Source organism: Panulirus ornatus, chromosome 63 (assembly GCF_036320965.1).
Source record: "Panulirus ornatus isolate Po-2019 chromosome 63, ASM3632096v1, whole genome shotgun sequence".
In the NCBI taxonomy this organism is placed as follows: Eukaryota; Metazoa; Arthropoda; class Malacostraca; order Decapoda; family Palinuridae; genus Panulirus; species Panulirus ornatus.
In genome coordinates, this window is record NC_092286.1 from 11,417,474 (window position 1) to 11,430,735 (window position 13,262).

Below are 13,262 nucleotides of genomic sequence, written 5' to 3' on the forward strand. Positions count from 1 at the left end.
TCTCTCTCTCTCTCTCTCTCTCTCTCTCTACCCTTCCCTCGAGTGTTTTGCTCGGGAACTCAAGCAATTGCGTAGCTCAAGGCTCTCGCGTGACTAAATATTGATTGTTGACGATTGCTTCAATGCCTCTTGTCGGGTCAACAGTTGCCTTGCGAAAGTGAACATGGCAATGATCGGGTATGTATTTTTCCTTGCACCTTTACTTTGTCCTTTTTTATTGCGTGGTATTTTCGACTTTCAGTGATAGTTCAGTTGACATGAAACATGGTAGGTACGTCCTGGTGTGAAAGTTATAACATAAATGACAAGACAGAAAAATATTTAAGTCATTTACATCATGGGGAGACTTCATACATATGCCTGTGTGTTTATATCAATACACTCACACACACATACACGAACGGACCCGCCCTGGTTCGAATTCTGGGCGCGGCAGTCGGCCCACAGTGAACTCAGCTCTTCATCCATCCTTCGGATGGCCAGGGTGTGTTTGCATGTGTACGTATACACAGAGGAATAAAGAGACGGCATTTATAGACAAGGTTAAGAGACGGGGCAACACGAGCGTAGAACCATCTCCGTAACCCACAAATGAATTAATCAAGGTCCAGACGAGGTGCAGCAAACAGGGTACCAGAATCAAGAGAAGTGAGTCATAGTGAAATGCTCAAAAAATCTTAAACTTTCCCTCCATGGAAGAAAGAGGAGAGAGGGGTGACCTGATCACATTTGAATTTCTAAGTTAGCTTGAAGATTTAGTTAGTAAACAGTTCGCTGAAAATCTACAGGGAGAGAACAATCAGAGGCGGCTTATAGAGTGATGAAAGAATGGGTTGAAGTGAATCAGGAAATGATGAACGTACATAGAATACAGAAGTTTGAAAAAGGTGTGAATATAAGATACGATAAGATATGATGAAATAAGATGTCTTTATTGTAATATTGCATACATGATACAAAATGAAAATACTTAAGGTTGGAAGTTCAATTCAATAATTCAAAAGTATAAGAATTAGAAACTAAACTCATAAAGTATCTCAATAAAAGTACCATATACAATATCACATAAAAGAATTCATCTCTTCCACTCAGTGAGGGATAAACGAAAGACAACAATAGTAATATAAGTTTTTAATGATATGCATTGATTTTGTTATGTCTTCATCGAGCCCCAGATACGTTCGCTCTCCCTGTGGTAATGTTATACCCTTCCAGCCTCCTGAAATGGCCAGATAAAAGCTGTCAACACTCTTTTAAAGGGAAAATATAAATCGCTATACCAGCAATCACTATTTCTATACCAGCAATCATTATCCCCATACCAGCTGTCACCACTCCTTGTCGATCATAGATATGAATACATTACTCATAAATGAACATTCATATACTCAAAACATTTATATACTACTACTACTACAGGACAACTCACCTCATCCACCGTATCCAGAATGGGTGTTAACGTAACCGCCTCCTGTTGATAGAATCTCCTTCAATATGCAATCTAAAAGCTCATTAATATAAACACCAGGTCCAGAGAGCCATGTACGTACTGAAGGCATCTTTGGGGCTTCGAATTATCTTAAAGACTTGAGGAAAGCTATCTAAGACTCTATAAAATGGTAGTTATAACCTGCTGTTGTTGGAATTAACGAAAATGGATAATGGTAGGCCCAGAGTTCAAATAACAACACAACCATCCATTATAATTGTACTTGTATGTTCACCGCGAAATTGAGACAAATTGCGAATAAAAGATACTCATCACTAGCAGTCTGGTATATACCCTACGTATATATATGTATAGGTATGTATATTTGTGTGTGTGGACGTGTATGTATATACAAGTGTATGTGGGTGGGTTGGGCCATTCTTTCGTCTGTTTCCTTGCGCTACAACGCTAACGCGGGAGACAGCGACAAATCAATATATATATATATATATATATATATATATATATATATATATATATATATATATATATATATATATATATAACGACAATGTTTATATTCTTCGAATTATCTTGAACTGTTTGAACATGGCGTTCAAGGTGTTTCCTATTGATGGATCTAACGTGATAATCAACAGTCTTAATAACCCTGGCAGTTGATAGGCGTCAACTCCAGATAACGAACCAACCATCAACTTACTGTAGCCATGATATGCACTGCCATACGCCGCAGCTATCATCGCTACCAGCGCAGCCAACAACGACAGCAAACCCTGTATGGAATAAACACATCCACTCGTCATAAAAAGAAAAGAAAGTGTATGAAAAAGTTGAGTCATAGTATATCGTGAAATTCCCATTGCAAAAGAGGTACGAGATGTAAGATCCACCTGTCAAATAATGTACTGCATAACAGAGAGAGTTACCATAGTGGTGGTGGATGTGTGGTGAAGGAGAGGCTGAACCACAGTGAGGTAGAGGGTGAGGCGACCGAGTCTTTAAATAACACCATTCACTCCCGTTACTTGTAACCTTCAAGACGTCTACCAACTTGGACAGAGTACCCTGTCTTCCTCAAGCATTTTGGTACACGGAATAAAAAAGATGATATGTGGCTTTGCCGTTAAGGAAATATGTTCAGTGTGTGGTTTGATCTTGAACTTAGGCTGAAGAGAAAAAAGAAAAATGTTAAGGGAGATGATGTGCCATTTAATGCCTATCCTTAACAGAACTTTGGGTCGAATAATTTGATGATGTGTGTTGAGCTATCACGAAAAGATATTCAACTCCAGACAACAAGAATCAAGTTCGGTCGGTGTTCTTATTTACCGATCAACTAAAGAATAGATAACTGAAGTTAAGCCTCTTAGATATCTTACTTAAGAGGATTAACAATTATCATAAGAACTGGTATAACACAACACTGGCCTTCTTTACATCTCACGGAACGAGAACAATGAGAAGAAACTCAGTGCTACAGTACATCAAAGAAGATAATCTAGAACCATGATAAATAGAAAAAAAAATAATTATCATATGATAGATCCATAATATCAAAAAAAGAATATTTTCATATGACAGTGTAGGTCATTCGTTATTGACTAAATGAGAGACGGTGCGAAAGTGAAAAAAAAAGATAATAGCCTGGAGATATCACAAGGGGCCACAGATCTACCAGGGCGAATCTCCACCTGTTTCACAAATGACAGCCAGTTTTTGCGACGCTCCGCGATCGCCAGAACTGCGACTCTCAGCAGCGAGTTCATTTCCTGCACTGCACACCTACCTCGTTTTGGTAATGGCACTGTTTGCAGTGACTTCCTTCTCTCACAGTCCTCTTCAGAGACGCCATGTGCCAAAAAAAAAAAAAAAAAACATCATTCAAGCGGGCGTTTGCTTCCTCTTACAATATATTTAAATGTGCTGTGATTCTAAGAACAGGGGAAGGCCGTCCTTCGTATCACAGTCGCTCTGGTCAGTTCGTGATAACTGTCTTCGATGGTCAGTGTTGTAATGATGTGGAATTAGTTCGGCGAGAGGTTTACGTAGAATTGCTTCGACCTGACACAGGCAGTGTAGTTATAAGAAGATGATTACCTTCTGAAGCGGGACACAGACGAAGAATGGCCCATCCACTCATATATATATATATATATATATATATATATATATATATATATATATATATATATATATATATATATTCATATATATATATATATATATATATATATATATATATATATATATATATATATATATATATATATATATATATATATATATATATATATATATATGTATATATATATATATATATATATATATATATATATATATATATATATATATATATATATATATATATATATATATATATATATATATATATACATAAACGTCCACATACGCACATATACATACATATACATATCAACCTATACATACATATGCATGCACATATACATATTCATACTTGCATGCCCTTATCCATTCCTGTCGCCACCCCGCCCCACAGGAAAACAGCATCGCTATCCCCTGCTTCAGCAAGGTAACGCCAGGAACACAGACAAAAAGGCCACATTCGTTCATATTCAGTCTCTAGCTGTCATGTGTAATGCACCGAAAACCACAGCTCCCTATCCACATCCAGACCCCACAGAACTTTCCATGGTTTACTCCAGACGCTGCACACATGCCCTGGTTCAGTCCATTGACAGCACGTCGACTCCGGTATAGTTCTACATCGTTCCAATTCACTCTATTCCTTTGCATGCCTCTCACCCTCCTGTATGTCGAGGCCCCGATTGCTCTACACTTGACATCATCCGAGGACACCTACTTAATCGTTCTATTGAAACATAAGCGATAGTCCCAGAACAGACCACTTGAAGCACGCCTCTAATGACCTCATTCTCTTTCCAGTCCTCTCTCCATCTCTGGTGTTGGATAGAGACGCGACTCGTGCTTTATCATCTCCTTCTGTATAGATTAAGAACTTTGGATTCTTTTGATAGCCTCATCATAGACTATCAGATCCTCTTTTGCTTGTCTCACTTATATGAATCCAGTGCCCCCCAGATCATACCATGATACAACACTGTAAAGGAAAATGAATCTTATGATTCGTTTTTTTTTTTTTACTTTATTATTAAAGAAATTAAGAAGCGACTGGTGTCGGTCCAACGACAACTACATCAGAGGACGCAGCTTCCAGAGACCTTCCGGGTCATACGGTAAGAAGACCCCCCTCTTCTTTGGGCAGGTCCGCGGGTGCTCACTGAAACTTACTGCCTGTGAAAATGTAAGAGAGAAAGAAAACGGCTTTCAAGGGCACTTCGTCGGAGAAAATATACATAGAAGTAATGATGCATTTGTAATGGTTTAAATGTTTTGATGGCAAACGTAAACAGAGCAGTGAAACAAAATATTTAAGTAAGTTCTTAAACATATAGTGTATATATATATATATATATATATATACATATAGCATAATGACCTCCAACAGCAAGGACTCGAACCTCGTACCATATGCGTGGTTGCTTGCAGCGCTGACCACTCGGCTATGCTGCCAAGTGGTCAGCGTATCCAGCTACTACGTATATAGTTCCAGGTTCGAATCCTTGCTGTTGGAGGGCATCATGTATTTTATGAAAGTGCTTTTATCATGTTTTATATTTGCATGTATATATATATATATATATATATATATATATATATATATATATATATATATATATATATATATATATATATATATATATATATATATATATATATATATATATATATGTTTATATATATATATTCTTTTTTTTCTTTCAAACTATTCGCCATTTCCCGCGTTAACGAGGTACCGTTCAGAACAGAGGACTGGACCTTTAAGGGAATATCCTCACCTGGCCCCCTTCTCTGTTTCTTCTTTTGGAAAATTAAAAAAAACGAGAGGGGAGGATTTCTAGCCATACGCTCCCTCCCCTTTTAGTCGCCTTCTACGACACGCAGGGAATACGTGGGAAGTATTCTTTCTCCTCTATCCCCAGTTCAAGACTTTGACTGGCTGACACGCTCCAAACTTTAAGTTAGGAGAATATGATGCATTTGCATTTCAAAATATCAACAACATGTGAATGAATAATTGTTTTGTGTTTTTCCTTGTGTTCACAAACAAGGATTGACTGAACCCTTATTGGTTTTATATACAACTTTTTGGCTTTTGTGGGAAGGCAGCAGATTTATTTTAACTAAATTTGATAACATTATATTGTAAAGTATTATTAGGGATTCATCCCTGGGGATAGGGGAGAAAGAATACTTCCCATGTATTCCTTGCATGTCGTAGAAGGCGACTAAAAGGGGAGGGAGCGGATGGCTGGAAATCCTCCCCTCTCGTTTTTTTTTAATTTTCCAAAAGAAGAAACAGAGAAGGGGGCCAGGTGAGGATATTCCCTTAAAGGTCCAGTCCTCTGTTCTTAACGCTACCTCGTTAACGCGGGAAATAGCGAATAGTTTGAAAGAAAAAAAAGAATATATATATATATATATATATATATATATATATATATATATATATATATGTATGGGGAGATGCTATTTCACGTGTGGCGGGGTGGCGGCGGAATAGATGAAGGCAGCATGTATGAATATGCGCATGTGTATACAGGTATATGTCTGTGTATGTATATGTATGTATACGTTGAAATGTATAGGTATGTATATATGCGTGTGTGGGCGTTTATGTATATACATGTGTATGTGTATGGGTTGGGCCATTCTTTCGTCTGTTTCCTTGCGCTACCTCGCTAACGCGGGAGACAGCGACAAAGTACAATGAAATAGATAAATGATTTATAAACTACTCCAGCACTCCTTCTCCAAGGGATCCTGCAGCTTCCAGTCTACTCAGTAGCAAGGACAGAAAGAACTCCTCATAAGCCCAGTTTCTTTACATGTCCAGTTTTTATCAGTTTTCTTTACAATGCTTAGATCATAGCCAGTGGTTCAGGCGATGCAGTGAGGGAGCGTCTGTTGAGGTTGCAGTGATCTGAGGTCTATCAAGGGTGCTTTAAAGATTCGCTTATTAAGGGAGAATTGAAGGTGCGTGTTAGGTGGAGGGAGACATACTTCAGTCGCTGGCAGATGTTGGCGTGTTGAGATCATTCAGCTGTTTGTCTGTTCATATATATATACCTACCTATGTTGGTCTGTCTGAGTGTGTGTGTGTGGGTTATGTTCATATTGTATGTGTATGAATTTTTGTGTTCAAGGTGTATTATCAGTGATAAGAATAGAGAAAGAATTGCTCTCAGCCAGACATGATCATAGACAAAGCGAAAGTTGAAAACCTAAAACTGAATTGTTGGACATACTTACGAAGCGCTTCGACTACTCCTGATTTGAAGTCCTTTATGAACTGTGGAATTTCGAACTCCTGGCCTTCAGTGTTGCCATTCAGAAATCCAGCTTTTTGGTTTTCGCTTCCAGCGTTGCCGCCGAAAATGCCAGAATTTTGCGTATCATCATCGGTGTTGCCATTGAGAAATCCAAACAACTGGGTGTCATCTCTGGTGTTGCCATTGCCAATTCCGAAGCCGCTGACCGAAACCATCTTCACCGCCACAACCGCAAATAGCACCACGAAGACACGCTGTAGAATTCAAGGTTTTATGTCATATACCAATGGCTCATATCTCGTGGCACACACACACACACACACACACATACTCAACTCCACAAGGGTCTTGAGACTTGAGGGAAAGACAAAGAAGAATAAATTTTCGTACCACCTCACACCAAAGTGCTTGCTTCTCCATCACCCGTGACTCAGGACCCAAGGACACGAGTCTTTTGAACAGATATGATTAACAGTGAAACTTGACAGATGAAATGACAAGAGGTTAGTGAGTGGAAGTGAGGGACATAGGGAGATACGTAGTTAGATGTTAAGTATTATGGAGCTCCACATGGGAATCACGGAGACGCACATCAAACGAGATATGCAGACAGAATAACGTTTTCAAATACATGACTCTAAGAGCGAGTACACCGCGGGACGAGGCAAGACATATCACCAGTTTTCCTGAAGGTAGAGCACTGAAAGCTGGGCAAGTGCAAGTTGGGACACTAACGACGTCGGAAACGGATCTTCTGCGTTATAAATAAGCTAGGGAGACGCAACGTAAACCTGTAACGTAGTTTTCTAAACTCGTATAAACTTATAAGACTGAGTTGTATCGGGGGAAAGAACGGTATTGGCGATGAAGACAATGTCCGAAATGGACCCCTTTCCGTTACAGCTAAGCTGAAGAGGCAAACTCGTCGTAAACTTAGTATAGAAGATTAAGTTGCGAAGAACGATACTGACCATGACTGAAGAGTTGACTTGGCTGAGATACTGACTGTGAGCCTCTGCTGGAGAGAGGAGTTCCCCAGGACATTATATAGGTCCCTTACTCCCTACACTTTTTATGTTGAGGAGGAACTGTTCACTTATGGTCCTGAGAAACTGTTCACTTTTTTCTGCCCTTTTTTTTTCTAAAAAAGACATGATCAAAAAAGTGATAGTCATGTAGGTAGACAAAAACGGTACTGGAAATGCAGTTTTTCATTCACAAAAAAAGTAGAAAAAAATGTTCTGTACAGTATAGCCTTCAAAAACGAAAAAAAGGGAAGGTTTTGCTTAATGTTTTCTTAATTTTCTGTGGTGCTCTTTAATCTATGAATTATACATTACTTTTATGTATATCATACTCCTTGAATTTATATGTGAATACTTCTGTGTGATGAGTAGAGTAGTAAGGGAATACGTGAACAGTATTTATGGGTTTAAGATATATAATAAACTTTAGGTTATTTCTATCTATATGAACATTACAGTCTAAGAATACCAGTGCACTATCTGTCTCAGTTTCATGAGCGAGCTTCATTGAGTCCACCAAACAATTTTACTTTTGTAAAAAATGCATTTTCATCTCTATTAACAAGCCACATACAAAGAACATCATCAACACACCTAATGTCATATATATATGTCTCGCTCTCCAAAAAAAAAGAAAGAAAAATGCCTTATAATCTTTACTGCAAGAAGTATGCACAGAGGTGGAGGAGAATGCATAAGATAAAGGTATGCGATCGAAACAGGATCTTTCGCCAAGGTGAGTTTTTACGAACATCACCGAACTTCACCGTGACACAACAAAATGTGGAACACGAAAGCAACATCAAAAAAAAAATATATATATACATTCTTTTATATATATTACAAAACCGTTACACAAAGCTGAATGTAATTTTCTAACAGAAAAAATATATATATATGATGATGCCAAGGAAAAATAGCAAGACTGTTTTAAAACATTACTAATATATGTTCTGTTTATATTCAAGGCGTTGTTTCTTCAATATACAGGAGTATGGCCTATATGAAACCTTTTCAAATCCAGCACTAAAACCCCATCTCCACATCTGCCACACACACACACACACACACACACGCACACACACACACACACACACACGCTGTCCCTATTTTCTTAAGCTTCAAACAAGAGAGCACTTGAACTTACATTACTCGCGTTTATAAAGTATCTAACTACATATATGTAACTTTGAAACCTATTCAGCATTTCATCCAAATTTATTTCAAAACTCGACAGTATGTATTTATTCATAGCATCGATCGAAGTAAAACCTAACTTTTCTTTTGTATATCAAAGTCAAAAAGAAATAACTTACATTGTAGACTCAGACGAGTTATAATCATAACCACAAATATTAACTTTTTTTTTTCATCCATTACGTGAAGACATACATACATACTCAGCCACCCTCACTGCATGTAGCAGATATTGCTAAGATAGTCCCTGGTATTACGAGGGATCAACCATACTAGAACCTGATTTCTCACACTCACTATTCGCATTACTGACTTACTCCATTATTCAATTACTGCTGATAACATTACGTTGGGAGATTAAGAAGGAGGATGATATGTGAGGAACTTGTTTACATATTTTGGTTATGGGGTACGAGGAGAAGTACGTGCGTATTAGTCCAATGGTGAGGAGACTTGAAATAGGTATAATATGCCCTTTGGTATCTTTTACACTCCCTGGGCCTGTTGCATCCACCATCTCATGACCCAGCTATGGATATAAGTGTCTCATAATTCAATATTTGGTCGGTCTTTCGTATTTCGTCTCTCACCTCTCATCTATATAGCCTCCCGCTTCAGTGTATTATCTTTCGAATATCTTCGTTTATCTCTCTCTCTCTCTCTCTCTCTCTCTCTCTCTCTCTCTCTCTCTCTCTCTCTCTCTCTCTCTCTCTCTCTCTCTCTCTCTCTCTCTCTCTCTCTCTCTCTCTCTCTCTCTCTTTTTATTGCCTGTCGTTGAGCAAGATTCATACTGTTCGAGGACATTCGTCCCGTCAAGGGATGTACATGTATATATATAAAACCCTGGGACACGGCCCCTTGAGCCCAGCCAAGCCCTCCACACACATACACACACCTATCAGCAATGGTCAGTCCCTCTGGCGCTTCACTGAAGCCATGGCCTTTTACTGAGAGTGTTCATACAGTCCCGTAGGATCGAGATAACTTTGTCTCCCTTGTGGGTAATCTCCTGGCGTTGGTTTCAAGCGTGTGATTTGCAGCCTCCTCCTTCTTCTTCTCTCTCTCCACAGCGTCTCCTCTTCGTGATGATCATCCTGGTGGCGGTGATGACGAGCGCAGTTGTCTCGGGTTTAAGCCTGCATCATGCTCACGATCCAGGCACAGCAGCATTAACGAAACTCCTGAAGAAGCTCAAACTGGGGTTGGTGATTGAGCTATGTGAGTACGAAGTTGAGGTTGATGCCTCGTTTTAATCTCTCTCTCTCTCTCTCTCTCTCTCTCTCTCTCTCTCTCTCTCTCTCTCTCTCTCTCTCTCTCTCTCTCTCTCTCTCTCTCTCTCTCTCTGCTTACAAGGGGGGGGCCTTTTCTTTTCTTTTTTTTCTTAACGTTAAGGCCACACCACCTCGCTTGCACTTTAGGTCTGAGTGGTCCGTGTATCTATGTAACTCTCTCTCTCTCTACTCTCTCTCTCTCTCTCTCTCTCTCTCTCTCTCTCTCTCTCTCTCTCTCTCTCTCTCTCTCTCTCTCTCTCTCTCTCTCTCTCTCTCTCTTGATCTCGAAGATAAACACTCATTTTTGTTTGTGTGTATACTTCTAAATTTCATATCTGTGTGTTCTACAGTCCATTTTCTGTCTTATATCTAAATACAATATACTGCTTTGCTTTGAGGTGTGTCCCTTGTCCTCACCTATCCTTTTTTGCACTTTTCTTTAAGCAACATTTTGCCTGTTACAGTCCCTCTGTTCACTAGTTTGCTGGTCGCCTTCTCCAGTCCTTCCGTGTGAATGCTATATCAATTGATGTATAATTTCCACTACTGTCATTTGGCAGCTGGTGTTTAGTAGTTTCACCTAACGTATAATACTTAATATAATGTAACTATGTGGATTCTAAAATGAATCGAACTTCACAATTTTCGTCTACATCCCAGATTGAAACCTCTCTTAACCAGACAAGACATCAAAGGTAAATATTCTCTTACCAGTATATGATACTCTTTTCTTTTTTTGGAATTATTCGTCGTCTGGAAACTTAATGTTTTTACTATGTTTTTTTTTTTTTCCTCCAAATTAGTGAAATCGGGGAGATGATGGAGTATGGCGAGACGAGAAGCAATCTACGAGCCGTGAAACCTACCTTATCAAGCTGCCTCTTATCGTCTTATCAAGCTGCCTCTTATCGTCTTATCAAGCTGCCTCTTATCATCTTATCAAGCTGCCTCTTATCATCTTATCAAGCTGCCTCTTATCGTCTTATCAAGCTGCTTCTTATCATCTTATCAAGCTGCCTCTTATCGTCTTATCAAGCTGCCTCTTATCATCTTATCAAGCTGCCTCTTATCGTCTTATCAAGCTGCCTCTTATCATCTTATCAAGCTGCCTCTTATCATCTTATCAAGCTGCCTCTTATCGTCTTATCAAGCTGCCTCTTATCATCTTATCAAGCTGCCTCTTATCATCTTATCAAGCTGCCTCTTATCATCTTATCAAGCTGCCTCTTATCATCTTATCAAGCTGCCTCTTATCATCTTATCAAGCTGCCTCTTATCATCTTATCAAGCTGCCTCTTATCATCTTATCAAGCTGCCTCTTATCGTCTTATCAAGCTGCTTCTTATCGTCTTATCATGATATCAAAGAGAAAAAACCTAAACTCTGTCTATAGCGAAGTTGTTGGATGGTGCCCTTAAAGTTTCGAATAAAAAAAATCTAGGTTTCTAAGTGTGTATTGTATTTCTATATACGTTATATGTTGTATTTCTAAACACGTGATATGTTGTATTTCTAAACACGTTGTATGTTGTATCTCTGATAGATTGTATATCTTATTCTTCCCTTTGTGGTGTTTGAATACTAATTCCATTTTCTTGTCCTTATGTTTTCAGGGGTCATAGGTGGAGGCTTGGAATAATATTAAAAAAGTGTCTAAATGCTGTTTTATTATCAAACACAAATGAAAGTGACAAACACATTGAAACACACACACACACACACACACACACACACACACACACACGCACTCGGGTATGGACTATTGTGTGTGTATGTGTTCATACACATATAGGAGTAAAGACAAGATATATACATATAAGATTAAGAGGCGGGGCAGCACGAATGTAAAACGGTGTACCCGCAATATACAATTATTAATCACGATTAATGATCACACACACATCACATATAAACACATGTGGACATTCATACGGCACTCAACATTAATATAATCTTTAAGAAAAAAGCAACATTTGCCAAAGTAACTTCTTCCTGTCGCTTATTATCAATGATCACACACATCACATATAAACACATTTGGATATTCATACATCGTTCGACACTAATATAATCTTTAAAGAAAAAGTAACATTTGCCAAAGTAACTTCTCCCTGTCGCTTATTATTGATGAGACACCAGAGAAAGATTGTAAAGATATGTTTTATTCTCCTGGCAATAATTCTTATCTTCTCTTGTCCTCGCTTTCTTGAGATGTATCTCTCTTACCCACGCACTTAAACAAGGGTTTTCAACCCTTCTCTAACTAACACAAGTCAAAGAGTGGGGCCACAGACCCAACCGTATGACTGGTAATTGCATCATTGAAACCTAAAATCCCTTCACAGTTTGAAGATCAAGGAACACAAAAGTTTGCCCCACCAAACACCAAACACACACACACACACACACCCAACACCTCCCCTAAAGAAAAGAATATCTACTCGAATCAACTCAGGCATCAATTCTAAACACAGTTTTATAGCTTTACGCTCAATGGAAATTTCAATGCTGTCCTTCATGACGAATAGCGACAAGGACTGAAAACACTCTTGCCTTTTGACACGGATGGCTCGAATGTAATTACTGCACTCTATACGAGGGATGTGTGTGTGTGTGTGTGTGTGTGTGTGTGTGTGTGTGTGTGTGGTGTGTGTGGTGTGTGTGTGTGTGTGTGTGATAACTAGGTCGCATCCTTTTTACCGTAGCCAGGACCCGGATGCACCTCTCACCTCGCGCGTATCTCTAGTAAGAATAATGAGTGAGCAGCCAAGGTTTATGAAGAAAAGTTACGGGGGGGAAAAGAAAAAAAAAAGAATAACAATACAGCGTTAAAATTTCACGAGTTTCAAAGAATGTAGGAAATCCGGGATCGTGATTTACATATATATATATATATATATATATATATATATATATATATATATAT

The 13,262-nt window shown here is 38.6% G+C and overlaps 3 long non-coding RNA genes across 3 annotated transcripts; 1 reads left to right on the forward strand and 2 right to left on the reverse strand.

Annotated features, from left to right (window-relative positions):
* The first annotated feature begins 42 nt into the window (after positions 1-42).
* On the forward strand, positions 43-11,361 carry LOC139745887 (uncharacterized). The gene is made up of 3 exons (XR_011712016.1): positions 43-177; positions 10,136-10,283; positions 11,140-11,361. It is a non-coding gene; the product is annotated as an uncharacterized lncRNA (long non-coding RNA).
* Positions 1,117-2,440, reverse strand: LOC139746017 (uncharacterized). Its single transcript, XR_011712042.1, has 4 exons — positions 2,377-2,440; positions 2,151-2,223; positions 1,430-1,471; positions 1,117-1,219 (listed from the first exon to the last, which is right to left on the reverse strand). It is a non-coding gene; the product is annotated as an uncharacterized lncRNA (long non-coding RNA).
* Positions 4,588-7,864, reverse strand: LOC139746041 (uncharacterized). Its single transcript, XR_011712050.1, has 3 exons — positions 7,815-7,864; positions 6,824-7,097; positions 4,588-4,744 (listed from the first exon to the last, which is right to left on the reverse strand). It is a non-coding gene; the product is annotated as an uncharacterized lncRNA (long non-coding RNA).
* Positions 11,362-13,262: the final 1,901 nt, after the last annotated feature.